Source organism: Vicia villosa, linkage group LG3 (assembly GCF_029867415.1).
Source record: "Vicia villosa cultivar HV-30 ecotype Madison, WI linkage group LG3, Vvil1.0, whole genome shotgun sequence".
In the NCBI taxonomy this organism is placed as follows: Eukaryota; Viridiplantae; Streptophyta; class Magnoliopsida; order Fabales; family Fabaceae; genus Vicia; species Vicia villosa.
Genome location: NC_081182.1, coordinates 42,528,777 through 42,549,126, shown reverse-complemented (window position 1 = coordinate 42,549,126; position 20,350 = coordinate 42,528,777). Strand labels below are relative to the sequence as shown.

General features: G+C 31.5%; 2 long non-coding RNA genes across 2 annotated transcripts; one reads left to right on the top strand and one right to left on the bottom strand.

Annotated features, from left to right (window-relative positions):
- The first annotated feature begins 6,056 nt into the window (after positions 1-6,056).
- On the top strand, positions 6,057-9,025 carry LOC131661155 (uncharacterized). Its single transcript, XR_009301124.1, has 3 exons — positions 6,057-6,311; positions 6,693-6,769; positions 8,521-9,025. It is a non-coding gene; the product is annotated as an uncharacterized LOC131661155 (long non-coding RNA).
- Positions 9,026-17,802: 8,777 nt separating this feature from the next.
- LOC131655536 (uncharacterized) lies at positions 17,803-19,776 on the bottom strand. The gene is made up of 2 exons (XR_009299802.1): positions 18,900-19,776; positions 17,803-18,464 (listed from the first exon to the last, which is right to left on the bottom strand). It is a non-coding gene; the product is annotated as an uncharacterized LOC131655536 (long non-coding RNA).
- Between the last annotated feature and the right edge of the window lie 574 nt (positions 19,777-20,350).

Here is a 20,350-nt window from a genome sequence, read left to right as displayed (position 1 = left end):
AGAAAGGCTTTTAGCGGCTACGACTCAGTTTTTGGTATGACCGAAATTGAGAAGTGGTGGTTGTGGTACGACGGAAGCGGCGTGTAACACCCTAAACCCGACAAACAATGTGTTATAGAATTTAACTAAACAAAATGCAACTACTTAGGTTGTCACGCACAATCAAACATAGCTTACTCCGTAACACGCGTTATAATATAACAATCTAGAACTTGTCATCGCATGCTCACCTTCACTTAGGGTATCATTGCAGCAGAATTATTTTATTAAAGCAAATAAACACAATATTGCAACTCATGGCATTTAGTCTCATAAACTTCAAGTTTCGTAACATAATTATAAAGAGTTGAATCATTTCACTCTCAACAAATCTCCAATGAGTCGACAAATCAATTACTAACTTCGTGAAAATAAAGAAATCAACTTAAAATAAATTCAAGCATAACGAAACAAGTGAAATCAAACATTCCCATCAAAGCAAGACCCTACTAGTAAAACGATAAACTAACGGAAGTCAATCCATGAGTTATCTTCCACTTAATTCAGGAATGTTACCCCTGAGTATGTGCAAGTTGTCCATGGTGAACAACATTAAAGCAAATGGGTGAGAATACACTTTAATAGTTAACGGTGAAAGCAAGTGGAAGTAGATTATCACATACCAACAACATACACATTACTCAATCAATACTAACATATTAAGTATTCTCATCCAAACAACACGTCAACAACAATCAATACAAATGCAATATTTATGAAATGTACTCAACAACTACTCGACATGCATTTGGTAGCAATTATGAACACTCAGGTTCATCTCGCTCCCCGATCCCCACCATAGGATCAGATTCCCTCTTGAAATCAGAGCACACAAAAATCGCCACCATCACCATTGGTAACGCTTCACTGATTCCCACTGGAACCATATACTCGCACCCAATCCACGACATAGGATAGAGTATCAACAACAACACATGCAATAAAACACAAGCATATTGGCCTCTCTTGTGACCGTGCATGCCGCCAACAACATATTCATTATATATATATATATATATATATAACATTATTAACAACAACACCACAACAATAAATCATGCGCAACAAAACATCATTGATACATGTAAGCATCTTCAATACAACATTATTATAACCACATCATTATACAACATCATCAAAATCGCCATATAAATCATAAAATCAATTAAAACAAGTTTAATCACTAAGGCGTATCAAGATAACATCAAACAGTATCCAGGAGTAGCAGAACAACCCCCAAAAATAGAAAATTGAAATTTGTTGTCTAATATCATCAAAACAAGAATTTACGCAACTCTCAGGTCCATGACGACCTGGGCGTCACATGCATAATGTCCGTTGTCAACATCAAAACGCCCAGCATCACCAGTGTGACATCCTGAAGCACTACTCGAGATTGGGGTTGTGATGACCTGAGTGCCACATGCATGATGCCCCTCATCAACCTGTAAAACGCATAATTCGTGTTTCTGCACCGAGTGTGATTACGCACTCATGTTTTCCATCTTAGGCATCCCTATTTAGTCTAAAACTCTACATACATGTTATCTCATGTTCATGACACTTAATTTCATCAAGTTAACACAATTTCACATGGCAATTCCTCATACTAAGATTATACATGAAACTTCAAACATCAACAATGACATAATATCATAAAGAAAATCAAAAAAGAAATTATGCATGCATAAGGGTACACAAATTTCACACCAATTTCATCATACAACCACAATTATAACACAAAATCATAATTAAGATTTAGAACACCCAAATTTAAAGAGGTTAAGGTCACCTCCATCTACCCCTAAAACTTAAACATTCATTTAAGAAGAACATCTCCCTCCCTCGTACCCCAATTCCTAACAATGAAAATATTGGTATGTTGATGAGTTTCACCTTTCCAAAGCTTTTAGCCATCTTTCTCCCTTTTGCCTCTTCTCACTTTTTTCTCCAAAAACGCATACTTGACTATTCTTATTCTACATTGTCCTCCTTAATAAAAGAAAAAACTAATTCCTTAATTAGGATATTACCTTCCTATCCTCCATATTTTTATTAATTTGAACCTTACCGTCAATTTCTCTACACATCTTATTTTCCTATTATTTTATTATTCTAATGTATTTACTTAATTAAATTAATTAAATTCTTATTATTTAATACCAAAATAATTCTAAATAACTCTAATTTATTCCAACTAACTTCTACTCCCCCTCAACGCTCATACCTCAAGGTAACACACACCCCTATTTCATATGATTACCAATCAAATAAAATACACAAAATCACAAATAATTCATAGATAAATTAATTTAAATAAACTAATTGAAAATTGGGCGTTACAACTCTCCCATACTTAAGAAATTTTCGCCCCCGAAAAGTACTTGAGGAAAACAAAGTCAGAGATGACTCTCTCATCTGCATCTCATGCTCCCACCAACTGGTCCTTCCCACACTACATTCACCAAGACAATCTCTTTACGACACAACTATTTCACTTCCCAATCCTCTATCCACATGGGTGGTGCCTCCACAGTCAGGTCATCTCTCACTTGCACATCATCTACTTGGATCACATGAGATGGATTCGGAATGCACCTCCTCAACTGAGATACATGAAACACAACATGAAGATTCACAAGCGGCGGTGAAAAATCAATATGATAGGCCACTTCTCCTATCCTTCCCAAGATCTGGTATACCCCAACAAAATGCAGTGCGGGATTTCGAGACTTCAAGGCTCGACCAACACAAGATTCCGGCGTAACTCTATAAAGCACATGATCCCCCTCTTGGAACTCAAATGCCTTCCTTATTTTGTCATGATAAATTTTTTAAAAACTCTGTGACTCTTTCATCTTTTCTTGGATCATCTTGATCTTCTCAGTCATATGTTAAACGATCTCAGGTCCGAGCACAACACTCTTGCTTGACTCATACTAACACAAGGGAGTTCTACACCTCCTACCATACAACACGTTATATGGTGTCATTCCAATACTAAAATAGAAACTGTTGTTGTAGGTAAACTCAATCAACGACAAGTAACTATCCCTAGCACCTCCTTGTTCTAGCATACAGTCCCTATGCAAATCTTCCAAGGACGGTATGGTCCTATTTGTTTGATCGTCCGTCTGTGGATGATAAGCAGAATTCAACTTCAGCTTAGTTCCCAAAGCAACTTGCATACTTTCCAAGAACCTCGATGTAAATCTCGGATCCCTATCTGACATAATACTTGAAGGAATACCATGCAGTTTCACAATCTCTTTAATATACAATTCAGCCAGCTTTTGTAAGGAATAATTAATCCTCATTGGTATAAAATGAGACGATTTGGTTAACCTGTCCACAATCACCCACATTGACTCGCATCCATTCGAAGTCTTCGACAAACCTGTTACAAAATCCATGGAAATGCTACCCTATTTCCACTAGGGAATATTTAATGTTTGCATCATACACAATGCTTCGATGTTCGATCTTTGAATTCTGCAAAGTAAAACAAGAATACACAAATACATCAACCTCTTTCTTCATTCTTGGCAACCAACACATCTTCTTTAAGTCTTGATACATTTTGGCCGCACCTGGATGGATACTCTGTTTACCACGGTGTTCTTCCTCACGAATACTCTTCTTAAGTTTGAGCATATCTAGAACACAAACTCTGTCTCTAAATCTTATCACACCATTTCCTTAAATCCTAAAGTCACCACCTTCACCTCGATTGATTAACACTAACCAGTAAATCTTCTATCCTTCCCTAATCTCATCAAGGATACCACTAGTCCATTTCAACATGCCTAACTTCACACTGAGTATATGCAAAGATAAACTCCAATTCTCGAACCATAAGCATCAATATATGCAAAAACTTCCTACTAAACGCATCAACTATGACATTAGCCTTACCAGGATGATAACTTTAGATAAAATCACAATCCTTCAGGAATTCCAATGAAGCACGACACGAGCTTTCTCTATGATTTCTTTATTCCTTGATTTTTCATGAAATTCATGAAGGCCCACGTCTTTTGATTTAAGGATTGGATTAAACTTTCAATTCTTAAATTTTATATATTAGTTAGCGAGAAACATTCCAGTATAATTTCTAATAATATTGCTCTATTCCAAAAGAAATAAAACCTCAAGCAATGGTTTCTAAAAAGAAAAGAAATTACTCCCACAAAAGAGGGAAGTTGACTTTCAGGAATGGAAAAAAAATTCACCCAAAGAACCATGAAACCCTTATATAATAGAAGCTCGCAACGGTTCAAATCAAAAAATAGATGTAAAGTTAAAAATCAAAAAATATTTCACCTTGATAATACAAGTAAACTCAAGTACATTCGAAAGCCTTAGAGAAGAACACCACACCCTAACATACGAACCTAAGGCCCCATGCCTAAAAATCGGTGAAACATCTCAATGATGGGAAATGCATTTAATGCGCCTGTTCTGCGCTACTTCTACAACTTCCTCATGGCCTTCCCACTTCTCCTTATGATCGACTTTGGTAACAAGATGTCAGTCGTAACTTCAGAAGGCTTCTCGACTGATAAAACACCCGACAAGCTTTGAGGGCAACTCTCCTGGGCCGACCAAAGGTTAATACGGGTAAAATATAAATATGAAGCCCAATAATGCATAACTCAAATAAAATTATTCATCATATATAATTAAAACATACGAGACTTGTGTTACACTTTATAATCTCATACTTTCATTTCACTCATTTTGGACTCTGTAATTGACTTGTGCTAACCTTGCAGGTCTACTCCTACACTACCGTCAGAGATTTGCACCATTGCATCAGAAATCCATCATCATCAATCCATCACAATTATGATTCTATGAAAATCACGATTCATGGTTAAATGTTACATTCATGGTTCATCGTCGATTGATGCTTGCGATTCTGTTTTGGAATCACGAGACATAATTCTTCACTTGCTGCGTAAGAATTTGAGTCAGGCGCAATTGCAAATGAAGCAAAACACGGATAAACACCGTCTTAAGGTTCATTTTGCAGTGGGATCTTGGGTATATGTCAAGTGAAAATTCTAGTAACACACGCTCGATGTCTTGCTGGATGTTATGACATCCACAGTCACACACCACAAATAATTAAAACAGGACAACATAAAACAATAAAGAACACACAGAATTATTTTCCCAATTCGATTCAAACAACCTACTCTGGGGGCTACCAAGCCGGGGAGAGAATCCAATATAAGCAGAATTAATTCAGAGTTAAACTCTCCATTTACAACTCCTCACTTAAAACCTACCCAATGCAATTCAAACTCATTCCTAGACCTGAGTATCTCCACTCACTCCCCCTCAATCACATTAGTGATTACAATCAAACATAAACAATTACAGATAGAAGACACACTTCAAAAACACACCTTGGTCTTCTTAAAAGCTTCAATCAAGTGACAATTAACAAACACAATCTATTCCAACGCAATCATCTAAGACAATTGCTTGGAGTACAAGAGACAGCTACAGAACTACGGTTCTTCACAATTAACAATCTACGGAAAGGCTTATCAGTGATGACATTGGCCCAATAATGAAAGGGGAAAATAATCAAGAGAAAGACTCAAGAACAAAAAGAACAATTAGAAGTCTTAAAAGATTGGAGGACTATGTGGCTGTTTTGGCTACTAATGAAGAAATGATCCAGAAGGATACTAACTCATTACAAGTTTGTTAAATTCTCATTTTGTAATAGACTTAACAAATATTTCGGTTTTGCATGGGCTGTATTTAAGTGAGTCATTAGCTCCATTAAATCTATAATATAAGAAAATTGATGGCTCTGGAAAACACAATTTTAACCTTTCTTCTTTACCCTCCACCTCATTGATTTGGGGGTAAAATATGTCCAAAATTTACTTTTTGTAACCACACCTTAAATGTCTTTACTAATAATTGTTACAAATTGCAAACATATTTGATTTTAATAGTTATAATGGGACAATTCTGCAGTTGTCAAAGTACATAATGGTTTACCAAAAGACATATCTCTTTTTGATATTTGTAATATTTGAAAAATTAGTTGTCAAAGTACATAGAAAAAGCATACGAGGCTATCTCTCTTTCTTCCAACTCTCTCTTTTTCTCTTTCTACTTCATCTCTCTCTTATTTTCTAATATCATCTTTTGAATTTTGAATTTACATGTTAATGCAAGGACAAGCAATGGAGAAGAAGAACAACCTTCTTGGGCTCTATTACAATGTTCTTGACCTTTGAATGGAGGTAATATATTTTACATTTTATGATTTCATTTTTCGTTTTTTTGTTTTGTTTTTTCAACATTAAAATCCATAGTAAAACAACATTAAAATTGTAAGATTGAACAAAACTTTGAGTATAATGGAACTTGTTTTTTGTTTAAACTTTGTGTCATAAAGTTTGTGTTGGTTTAATACTTTCTGAACTTTATTCATTGTAGATTTTTGTTCTTTAACTGATTTTTTTCTCAGGCATCTGGTTTTCTGAAATCCTTTATCTTTAATATAGTGTTTTTGTTATATTTGTCAAAATTCTTAATTTTTAATACAATGAAACCTGGTTTTTGTCTCAACTTTGTGTCATCAAGTTCTTATTCTAACAATTATTTATGATTTTTTACTTCAGAAAAGATCCAAAGATGTAGATTTCCAAACATCTTCAAGACAAGAAAATAAAATTAGAAAGATGCAGAATAAAAACGGGTTAGATTTAATTATTGTTCTTCTTTATTTTTTATTATCAATATCCTTTACTCATATAACACTATTTTCATTGTGCTTTTCTTTTATTTACCAAATGTGATTAAAAGAGTTTACTCTAAGTTTACATTTTATCTCAAAATAGAAATATACAAATATGAAATAATAGTTTAGTTTAATTTCTACAAAGAGGAAAGAACAAGAGGAGTTCAGAAGTCAAAATATAAATTAGAAGTAGAACAAATAAAAAATATAAATTTGAACGTCAAAATATAAATTAGAAGTAGAACAAATAAAAAATATAAATTTGGACGGGTTATAGATTTATGGGTTTACGGATTGTGCGGTTCGACTGAACCAAATTGTGTCATTGTTGAGTCTTAATATTCATTGATAGATTTGCATTTTTTTCTTTCATTTTGGGAACAAAACTAAACATCAAGAGGTAATAACTTATTGACACTTTTTTCTTTCCACAATAAAGAATAATAAATCAAACATTTTAATTAATTAATAGATTCAAATATAAAAAATGGAAAATTAAATAACTAAATAGATTCAAATATAAAAAATGGAAAATTAAATAAATAAACGTGTGAATTCAGATCTAAAAATAAAAGTGAGATGCAAGTCCAGATATGAATTTTTTTTGCAAAAGATTGTTTCAAAAATTAAATAAACTAAAGAGTTATATACTTCTATGAGGAGAAGAAAAATAAATAAAAGTAGAATTGATTAAAAACATAATAAGAAGAGATGAACTTGAAGAGAAGATGAAAACACGTCATTTGTATTTGAGAAAAATAATTTAGAAGAGAGAAAAAGAGTCACGTCAAAAAGAGAGAGGTAAACAAAACATTAAAATATAAATTCTGTGCTATAGACTTTAGTCTATACTATATAGATAAAATTTATTTTTTTATTCTCTGAACATAACTGATGTGACCTCAGAAAAGAAATAAATAATTAATTCTTTAAGCAAAAGCTGTAAAGTTGTAATACTCAATGATCTTTTTTTATTTTCTGAACATAACTGATGTGACCTCACAAAAGAAATAAATAATTAATTTTTTAGGCAAAAGCTGTAAAGTTCTAATGCTCAAGGATCATAAATTTTATAGTATATTGTAAATAAGTTATTGATCATTATTATAAATATAGTTTATTTGTATTTAATGTTGTATACGAATTTAATTTTGTTTTTTTACATTCAATTTAATTTATATATATATATATATATATATATATATATATATATATATATTATAAATTTAATTATAATTTTAAATTATTTTAATTTTGTATACGAATTTAATTTTGTTTTTTTTTTTACGTTCAATTTGATTAAAATGAGATGAATCCATCGTATGTACAATAAAAAGTATATTATGAATAAAAATGAAAGGAAAAAAAATTAGATATAGGTTGATTGACATTAGTTTCTCTATATACTACATATTATTGTTTTTTATGGCAAACAAATGGTTAATATTGAAGGAAGGAATGTAATTTGTAGAACAATGGTTGATATATGACATTGATTGTGGTAAGCTTTGAAGGTATAATTCATAATTTAGTTAAGTAACATTAGTCATGATACACACAAAACTGATTGATATATGGCATGGAATGCGATAAATTTTAAAAAGTAGAACCCACCATATTACAACTCAATGGCTTCTTAAGTATTTTCTTTTTTATTGCAAATTTTGTTGGGAGTTTTGTCTATTATTAATCTTGGAAATGTTGTATAGGTTTTAAAGTTGTGCAAAACTGTACAATAGTACCGAGCTATGTACAAAAAGTTTTGGCGTGGAAAATTCAACTAACAGAGATGTACTACAACAGTAAGAAGCTGTACGGGTTTACATTTAGAAATAATTTGACACAAGTATTCTTGGCCGGTGCGGATCAAAATTTTGAACTCATCCCATCGACACACCCGCCCAAATACATATAACTTAATATAAAAATAACATATTATACTCATGACTTTACTCTTGTACAATTTCTTTAAAGTAGATAGGATAGACACTATTTTAGACAATTGATGTTATGCACCTTTATTGGGTAATGATGTACAGCTTTTTTGGGATATAAATTTTATTTATTAATATTAATTAAAACATGATAAGTTACACAACTATAAATATTCATTATTTTATTTAAAACAACTGTTTCAAAAACATACATTATTTTTTGGAACATATATTACGGGATAACTTATATTATCCATTTTTGGCAACAAATCACCAACTTTTTTTTTTGGTGTTAACCGACTGGTATCCGCGGGGGAAAGGGGCCCCACGTGACTAATCCGGACCCGGGCTCGAAGGCAACGGCACCGTGGCTCCAGGGCGTTTTTTACTCCAGCTGGGATCGAACCCGGGTACTAGCCGGTTCCGTCCCTTTTGTTTCATCTTTTGTCTTTCTCATTATAACCATCTAATTGATCTCTTTAATTATATATTATACAAAACCTCTCTTTACTATCAAACAAACTTAAACTACAATCCAACAATATGGTAAACCATAGTAACCAACATTGTTCCTTAAACTCATTTAATATAGCAAATCATTTTATATATATACTATTAAATAGAAGGTTAGTTTTATTATTTCTTTTATAAAAAATTTTCTCATTTAAATTTATTATATAATTTACTATATGTAAATTATATCTTTTTTTACGACATCCTAATATTTAATATTTTTTATTGTTAACTTAATAATATCTGTAACAAAATTCTGTGTGTTCGATCAGAATCTGTGCGTACGCACAGGTTTGTCCAATATTTCGATATTATTCTTATATACGGGAAAAATATACTATTGATTTAAATATTTGTATAAATAATATCAAAATACGGGAATACAATCTATGATTAATTCAAATATTTTTATAAACCATTTTATTTTTATATACAAGAAAAAATATACTACTAATTTATGTATTTTTATAAATAATGTAAAAAAAGAAATATTTTTGTTTTATTATTTTCTTATTACTATATTTGTTAGAAATTCAAGTTTCTTTTTAAAAAAAAAGCCAATGTCACAATTTTTTTCTTATGCTTTGACTATTTTTAATTTCTCTTTTTAATCATATATTTTAGTTGTTTAAACAATTATTTAATATCATGCAACTTTATTTTAAAAAATTGCTTATAATTTATTTTTAATAAATATATTTCAGTATTTCAAATATTAAATTTGTTCTTATTAATGTGTTTTTTATAAACAATATTTTTTGTCTGTAAAAAAATGAGCGTGTCCAACCAGAACCCGTGCGTATGCACGGGTTTGTTACTAGTTATATCAAAGAAATTACTCCAAATCTCTCTCCTTCTCTTCTATTCTTAGAAGGATTTCTCTGCTCCTATAATTGCATAGTGATAACAGGTTCCACTGTTATCATCCCACATACAGACATCCATAGCAATGTCGAAATACTTACACTTGCCACATCGACACGTCTAGATGTTCAGGGCCACGTTCAGACACTATAAGGAATTAAGGATGTTGGGACGAATGTACATAAGTAAAAAATTTGTTTTCAACGAGAGCAACATTAAAGTTAAATTTTACTCTAAGATATTGCAAGATACACCTTGCTAGGCCTTGAGAAGTCGCTGCTCAACAAGAATTACTAGCGTTAAACCTTCAACATATTTCAACATTAATATATACACTCACTGACACACACAAATTAGGCTACGATAAGAAATAAGGAAATCTGAAAACAGTTATTAATTATTCTAAATCACTCATCATAATCAATGATCTTCAACAAGCTTGTTTTTGATCCATTTGAAACTGCTACGAAAGGAAGATTTAAGCTTAGCTTCCATAGTGTACATGTTGTAGGATGCAACTCTTTTTCTCCTTTTAGCGTCTGGGTTATCACTAGAACTAACATCTCTTGGACCATTAAAGTTGTAAGATTTGGAATGTTCATCCTCTAATCCAACCTTGATGTCTTGATACGAGGTGGAACTGTGGTCAGACAAGGATTTTCTTTTCTCCATGTCACAAATAAGAATGTCTGTTAACTTCAATTCACTGGTTCATGCAGAAAAGAAAGAAAGAAAAAACTAATTAAAAATGGTATTGCTTTAACTGAAAGTGATTCCAATTTAAAGAAAGAAAAAGCTGTAGATGAGTTTATTTGTTTGGTATATTTTTGTAATGGTTACTTAGTGCGTTCTGAGTGTACATTAATTCAAAATTCTTGCCCAATAGATGAGATGTATAGAGGAGTACGGGACCTACTCTGGTGAGTTGAGATGTTCGAAGATGAAATCATCGAGTGTTTGTGATTGTGGTATCAATGAAAATACACTAGAATATGTTGTAGAAATTCACGATTTTTTCTTTTGTCATACAAATATAACGATATTTGTTGACAAAAAGAATGAAATATCAGTGTTTATAGAATTTATTTAGAAGAATTGGAATTATGGAGTTGAGTTTAGAAAAAGAGAATAGAAAATTTCCCCCTGTTCTTCAATCGTTGTAAAATTGATTCATTTATATTTATATTATAATTAAACCTTGTAATTTGTAAAATATTTTTTATTTCCAAGAGGGCTAAAGACCTAAAGAAAAAAGAAAAATCTATCAACCCATTCTAACACGTATAGGGACTGAGGCTTTAGAATTATCATCAGCTAAAAGAAGTTTCAACTTATTTTACACGAGATTTCGAAAAATGAGAAGTTTATTATTGTTCAAAGTAAGATTATAATTGGCTATCCAATATGCACAATGATTTTCTTCTCGCCAAGTATGATTGAAATTGATGTGATAATTCGTTTGAGTCATCCTTCTGATTCTACAAACTAAGGTTGATAAGTTGTGATAGTCCCCAATCTCTTGTTTAACCGCATATATATCAAGACTTTAAAGTTAGTCTCGACCACCATATTTGTAATTCTATCACGCCAAGCTAGCTCAATTTTCATATAACATCGCCCGCATCTTTGTCGTGAGAGCATCACACAAACCAAATTTTCATGCATAGCCTATCACCCTCTTTCCAGAGGAGTCTCTAAACAAGCCTCCACATCCTGTAATGTAAGTAGACTTTTTGTAAACAACATCACAATTGAGCTTAATTCAATCGCCCTCGGGGTGATACCATTGGACATGCTTGATCTCTAGAAATGAGAAGAATCTAACGTTGTTCTGCACTTAGCTACCAGTCTTGTTCTTTTTTACTAGATGCATGATCATTTTAATTGGGGTGTCAGGTCTCTGAAATCCTTATTTAAACATAACTTTGTTCCTTTACTTCCATAAATACCAACACGAGATCATAAATATTGACCTTTAGTAGTCTTTTTGCATATCCACAACATTCCCTTTAAGATAGTAAGAGATCCAATTCTGTAAGTCAAAGAGTAAAACTGATTCATTTATTATGTGGAACAAGTCCAATCCATACTTGTGTTGCATAAAAGCAATTCTGAAACACATGAATTAAGCTCTCTTCATTATTCGTACACCAGTTGAAATTCCTAGATGATTGGGTTCCACTTGTGGCACCAAGCATTAGTCAAAAGTATCCCACGACGCATAAGGCAAGTGAAAATTTGGATCCAATGGGAGAATTTCCACTTCCAGATGCCATTCTAATTAATATCTCTTTGCACGACATTCAAATAATATGAAAAATAATTATAGGCATTACCCACAATAAACTCGTTGTCATTATAATCTTCCTATCATAGCTTAACAAAACCCTCTTTTATGAGAGGATGATAGATAGCCTAATGCAATTAACCAGTCCTAAAATGAACTAGTTCTGAAGGAAATCTAATTTCCATTTCCCTTCCAAATTATTCATGTCCTTAACCTTAAGGGTGGTAGCCACTATCGTATCTACTTGTTCCAAATTGAAGAAAATAGGTTGCTTTATTGGGGTCCACCTATCCAGCCAATAATTAACCATTCTGTTATCCCTGAGCTTCCACATAATATTCTTACGAAACTTGTCATAAACTTTAGTCAATGATTTCCACAAAGGGTAATTATTTGGCTTGCTTATCATATTTTCAAACAGGTTTTGCTTTCTGCCATACTTATTGATGAGAACCTAACACCGTAAATCATTTGGATTTGTTAATAAATTTCTAAGAATTTTAAACTGAAAAGCATCATTCAATAACTGAGTTTGTTTGATGCCTTAGCCCCTATGATACTTAGGCATACAATAAACCTCCCAACTGGGCAGATGAGTCTTGCGCGACGTCTATGTGTCTCCCAAAATAAAACTTCTTTGTAACTTTTTCAAATCTTGAAAAATGGTGGTAGGGATTTTAGCATACTCCACATGAAACTACGAGATAAAGCTTATCACTGATTTACAAAAGGGTAATCGTTTCTCCCAAGTTTAAGCATTGATGTTTAGAACCTCTCATCCTCTGTTGCACCTGTTCACTAGTATGACAATATCTTTTCCTAAAGCTTCTAACACAGGTAATGTTTGCAATAAATACTTTCCCAGGCTCTGGGCTTCTCTGAAACTTGCGTGCTGCATAATATCCCGCCAAAGCTAGACATACGTATTTGTTGAGAAATAAATTTATGTCTTCTCTGAGTTAATCTTTTGGAATGATGCTTAGCATAATTGATTCAAACAATGCTTGATGAAATAATACTATCATTTGCAAAAAGGAGGTGAAAAACCCGAGATCCCTCCCGCCTTGCACGCATAGGCTTTAAAATCATGCATAAACTTGGTCATTAATAATATGAGAGAAACAATCCATACAAATAACCAAGTGATAAAAAGAGACAAGATCACCTTGTCAAATACCTTTGGAGGGAGAAAACTATCAAGCTTGTCCACGTTCCAACAATATTTAAAGGATATGAGGAAATACAATAGGATTTTATGTGAACTCATATGAAAAGTGATTTCTCAATATCTAGTCTAGACGGAACAATGTGTTATCTTACTTGATGATCCTTCAAATAAGTAGGATAAGAGAAAACAAAAAAATATGAGCTCCCTTATCTCTTGGTCTTCTTTAAAAAGTTTATAAAATGATGCATCTCCATCACTTTCATTTTCTTTGAGTCACACTCCCAATATCTATTCTCCATTCTAAGAGCCATAATTATATTATTCCTTCTACAAACAATGGTCTTTAGATGGCGGTACTTAGTGTTCGTATCTTCATCAACAATCCACTTACCTATCGATTTTTAAAACCAAATACAATCTTCATGGTAAATAGTTGGAGCTAATTGGTCTTGAAGATCTCCTTCCAACACTTTAAGATATCTACTATAACCATAGTGAGCACTATTTTGAATACATTTCAACCTAGCTATGATATTTTTCTTATGATCGAAGATATTACCAAAGACGCTAACTCCCTTTATAGATCAACTTGTCACGAATCCAAGGCCCAAAGTTATCATCCATAAGCAAAATCACCTCAAATATATAGGTACGGTTGGGGAGAGTATGCCTGTAATCAGTTTGGTTTAAACTAGTTTTTGATAAAAAAAAGGTCGAAACCAACGATATTTCCATGAGTTTGGTTTGGTTCAGTTTATAATATTTTTTTAAAATGGAACCGAACCAAACTAATTGGTTTGGTTTGGCTCGGTTGATCGGATTATAATTTTTTTTTCAAACATTATATACAATAGTGTATTCTCCACTATCGTGTTTTTTTGGTGTATTTTAAGCTATTTTTTTTAAAAATAATACATTTCAAGCAATTTATTTCGTGCTCTATTTTTTCAAACAAAATAAAAGTTGTTCTTAATTCATACAAAATAGTGACATGATTTCCATTGCATCATGAAATAAGTTCTCTATCAAATATAAAAGTTGACACTTGGCATCAGAAGGTTGGGAAGAGATTTGAAAGCTTAACAAATAGAACACAATAAAACATACATCAATTAACATGTTTCACACCTCAAACTCGCATCAAAACTATTTTGTAACAAGACTAGAAGGAATTTTGTTGAAGAAAAAAAAAAAAATTAACAAAGAGAACTTGAACAAGAAGGCGACCATAACATATTAGAACGACGGTAGAGAGAGCAATAATTATGGCGGCCAGCGAGAGCAGCAGTTCAATAAAAGCAAGCTTTTGTGATTTATTGTTTCTACTTTCTAGACTTTGGAGTTTGATTCTAGATGCATGTTTTGTGACATAAAGATTAAATCAAATATTTAATAAATTAGAAAGAAATTTCCAATATTTAATTGTACGCTGATGTTTATTTTTAAAGATTAGTGGCATGCTATTATTAATTAAGAAATATAATTGTAGTCGATACTAATATTAAAACTAAATAAAAAACTATTTATTAAATTGGAGTTTTTTTAATTATTAAAGTTGTAAAATTCATTAAAATTATTGTTTCAAGTTGTATTATTTGAATTTTGATTAAGATAATATGTGAATAACATATTTGCGTTCAGTAAAATTAATATCTATAAGATATCTATAAATCATTCAAAGATAGATCTTCAATTTTGATTAATGAAATTAAAGTATCAATAGCATATACTTATTGTGTTCACTTTAAAGCAGATTTTAAAGAATCGCATCTCTTTGTTATTCAATGAATTAAGAAATATCTCATTGACACCCAATACATGAGATTATGATATTCTAAAGGGATGAATTATACTTTGGTAGGATACTATGATTCAGACTTTGTAAAATGTAAAATAGAGAAAAAGTATAGGTGAAACTTGCCACTTTCTTGATAACTCTCTAATATCTTGGCACGATAGAAAAACAAAAAGTACTTCATTATCCATGACAAAAGTGGAGTACGTCGCTACAAATAGTTGTAATGTGCAAATAATGTAGATGAAATAATAGTTGTGTGATTACAATATTAATTTTGGAACTAGTCTAATTAAATGCGACAACATTATAGTCATAAATCTCACAAAATAATCTGATATTTCACTTTTGGACTAAACACATTGATATTAGACGTCCTTTTTATTAGAGATCATGTTCAAAAAAGGGATTGTTTGATTGAGTTTGTAGAAACATCTAATCAATTCATAAACATTTTTACTAAACATTTTCCTAAAGAAAAATTTCTTTTTAATAAGACCTAAATTAGGTATATTGAATCATTCATGTATTAAATAATTGTTTGCATATTCATTTTTACCTTATCATTGATTTTGTTTGTTGAGTGGGCTAATAGGCTTATGCATGTTCTCCTTCCAAAAGTTCCAAAAGATTATCAGAAGGGATTTGTCCAATATACTGTATATGTTAATCTCAAACCCTGTGAAAATTCAAAAAAGTCCCTTTGCCATGCCCGAATATTATCTTTCAAAAGTTATTTGCAGTAAGTTTTGCAGATTTTTGCTAATATTTAACATTTCCTGTAGATATACTTGTGATTTTTTTTGCAGGTAATAGTATCCATAAGTTAACTTTTGATCAAACCTCTTCGATCATGGTACGATATGCGTTTAAAAGTTAGCTTCTGAACATCGAAATTTCCTGCAAAAAACTCCGCAAGTACAACTGAAAAATTTGTTGTGGTTTTCTTGAATCTTATATTATTTCCTTCAAATTTTTATTAATTCACAAAAAATTCTGCAGGTATATATGAATTTTTTTGCTAATATTTAACATTTCTTGCGGATATACCTGCAGTTTTCCCCCCGCATATGATAGTATCCGAAAGTTAACTTCCAAAAAGCATCTTTAGCCATTTACTTAGTGAAATCATATGGATAACATGGTGCAGGGTGCGTCTGAAAGTTAACTTTCTAACAAGAATATTATCGAATATTTATAGGGTTTGAAGAACAATGCTTAAGGTGTAACGAGCATCCAATTATCAGAATTGTATATATGCCCAATATCTTCAAGCCCGAAATGTCAACAAATTTAGGTTTTTCTCTCAATAATATATTACTATTAACCCATAATCGAATATACTTGAGATTTGATCCTGCCACCCCCACCTTGACCTGTCACCCCACATATTTTAATAATGACAAAAATACCCTTCTCATTATTTATCTTTCAAAAAAATCACATTATGTAAAAAGTTTCACTCTGCAAAAAATTCGGTAGTTATTTAGAAATATTCAATACGAAATTTTTTGCTAGATGGGAAATATATGCATTTTTACCGGAATTTAAAAAATGTGGTTTGAGTATTTACCGACATTTTTCTGGGTAGTTGTTGTGTTCTTACCAGAGATTTCAAAAAGTTCAGTACATTTCTACCAGATATTTAACATTAAAAATCACCATTTTTTTTCATAAAACAAAAAGTTTGATAGTTCAGAATGCTTCATTTATGCGTCTAGATCCTGATGGTTCTCCTACAGATTTTACTCAGTTTTTCTCCACTGACGCAATATATTTTACTTTCATGTTTAATTTTTAACTTGATCAAAAACTAATAGGCTTATGATATCTCTGACATTGATAGTTTATTCTGTATATGTTGTAAATGACAGATATTTCTCTCCGAGCTGACATTTTGGTATGGGCACAGTCCATTGATAAACAACATGGTATTATTGTTGTTATTATTCGTTTTAATAATGCAAATGGGATTAGAGGAAAGAAAGATAAATTGATTATGGATTGTGAGATAGGAGAAAACTACAAAAGGAAGAATGTACCTAGAGGCAATTGTATTATGAAAGTTAAATGTCTATTAATGCTGAGATCAGTGCCAAGTGGAAGCGGTTAGAAGGTTATGGTTAGTTGTGAGTTTCACAATCATATAATAGCTAAGGACTTAGATGGCCATGTTACATAAAGTCGTTTAGAAGATAATGAAAGAAAGTTTGTGAATGACATGACCAAATATAATATGTCTCCCAGATACATAGTTGATGCTTTGAAAGATAGATATTCAAAAAACCTGACAAGTGTTACACAAGTGCATAAGGCAAGATATACATACAAGGCGAGCAAGAGAGGTCTGTTGACTGAAATGCAACATTTGTCGAGTCTTATTCATGAAGAGAAATACATCTATTACACCATAAATAGAGACACTTCAAATGTTTTAATACTTCAAAGAGATATAAGATAATGAGGTAGTGAACAACATAGGAAGCTTATTCCAGGAAAATAATCATCAAAGGAAATTCATGAATCCAAGAAGAATTTATGACCCTCCTAAGAATACAAGGACTTATTTTTCTCCTAGAGATCACCACACTTATACCCCTACTTGAAATGTCCCAATAGGGCTGTAGTTCAAAGAAGATCAGTGCTTCCGAAGCAGACCATAACTGATAACGGGATGTCTATTTCTAAAGAAACATTTTGAGTCTTAACAAGAAGTAATCCAACCAATCTTATCAAAGTGATTCAATGCCTTATGTTTACAAACGTCTAAGATGGAATAGAGAAATGATTGTTTTAGACCTAACTTTAGAGGCCCCAGTGTGCTCCCATAGAGGTGCACTTAAATTGTTAGAGCAATATTAAGCCTATGAATGGTCCCAACAAGTAGAGGGGATGAAACAAGATAAACTATTAGAATGCCACTGAAAAATCCATTGGTATTTAGGGCTACTGAAATGATTATCGAGTCTTTGGACTTTTGGAATTACAGAAACATTTCCAAATCTTACAACTCGAAGAAAGTACTTGCATGATTGTTTATGTTCCCAGTGGAATAGATAAATCCATGTGGAACTTTGCTTCCTTAGACCGCTCTGAAGAAAAATGAAAAGTAATTAAAAACCTTTTTTATTTCAAGTTAGAGGTCATGATATGAAGATACAGAAAGTGCTTATTGATGGTGGCAGAAATATGAATCTAATTTTTGAATAATTGTTACAAAGGCTTAACAAAAGAGATGCATAGAAGAAACAAAAATATGTTGCAAGTCATCAATGGTTTTGTTGAAATATGTTAGTTTACTATGATGGTCTTTGACAACCAAACTTAAATAACTTCAAACAACAATGACATCCCCTTGACGCATAGAAGAAACACAAACAATACACACACAAAGATAGAGGAAGAATATGGGCAAACCAAGAATTTTTTTTATCATGTTTTATCTTAATTGATCTACGTATAAAGAAGATAAAAATTCTCCAATCTACTATGTAAGAGATTGATCAAAAGAGTTACAAAAAAATTACAAGAAATCAAGTTCTCATGTTCTCTAAGAACAATCCCTAATTTTCACCCCTTATTCGTTTCAGACAACCCACGTGAAGATCCTAAGAGAGATCCAGATAGAATGTTATGATCCTTTCTCCAATGAATCTCACTACCCAAAGGAGTTTGAAATGCATCCTAACCCAAATAATATCTCCCAAAAATGCTCAACCCTTAGTGCATGTTTGGATTGGCTTCTACAAGTCCCAAAAGCACTTCTAATCCACTTCAACTTGAAAATTTGTTTTTTTTTCTTGTTTGAATACTTTTTCAAAATCAATTCTCCTCCTCCAAAAGCAATTCTAGTAGAAGCTATAATTCCTAGCTTTTGAATTTGGTAGAATCAATTCTACATTTATTATATATTATTTATTACAACTCTTTTAAATTTTCCTACTTTACCCTCTTTAATTTCATCAATTACTTCTTTTCTTTTTAATTTGTATTAGAATTTATTACCATTTTGGTAATTATACAATTCAAAATCAATTTTGTTAAAACTATTCAAACAACATTAATTGATAACAATCACTTCTATGCGTATGTTTGGTTCTGCGGTGAAAAAAAATTGATTTCGAGTGAAATGATTCTGGATTAAATTGAGTTAAAGGTAAAGTGATTTATGTTTGGAGAAATTCTTGCAAAAGTGAGTTGAACAATAAATTACAGTATAAAAATCACGTTTGATCAAAAACTACAAATCCTAGCTTCAAGAAAAAAAAAAACACTCATTACGTTATAAAGTTTATTAACTTTTCTCCTCTCAACATTTTAATTTAAAATTATAAATATGGTATAGTAGCCTTTCAATGCCATCAATTCTATAACGGCCTCGCGGTTCAACTCATCCACCTTAAGAAATACTGAGTTTAATTTTTTAAAATTTTAAAACATAAAATTGAAAACCATCCCGAAAGCAACCTTAATTACTAAACTTATAAGATAACTTTTCACCATGATTTAGCAACATTTTTCAACTAGTACTAAATTATAAATATGGTATAGTAGCCTTTCAAACTTGCGCAGGGTGATTTCAAACTTGCGTCCAATTCAAAGCAACATGTTGTATCTTCTCAAAAGTCACAGCCACTGTGCATTGCAAAGTGTTATTGAAGTATACTGAAGAAAATACTCTTCCAAATCATCATCATTAGCTCTATATATAGCCAGAACCTATCACCATTTAAGAGACAAAAAAACAATAATAATGGAGAAAAAAATTTGTGCTAGCATGACCTTCTTTCTCGTTATCCTCATTATTCTCATAGTTGTTCGTAAGTTATTCTATAGTTCAGATATATTAATTTTTTAATTAATTTAAAAAGTAAAAATTTTTTATATTAAGAATCAAACATAATATATAATAATTATGTTTTTACTCGTCAATTAATTATAAGATAAATTTATCATATAAGAAAAGTCTACCATTTCC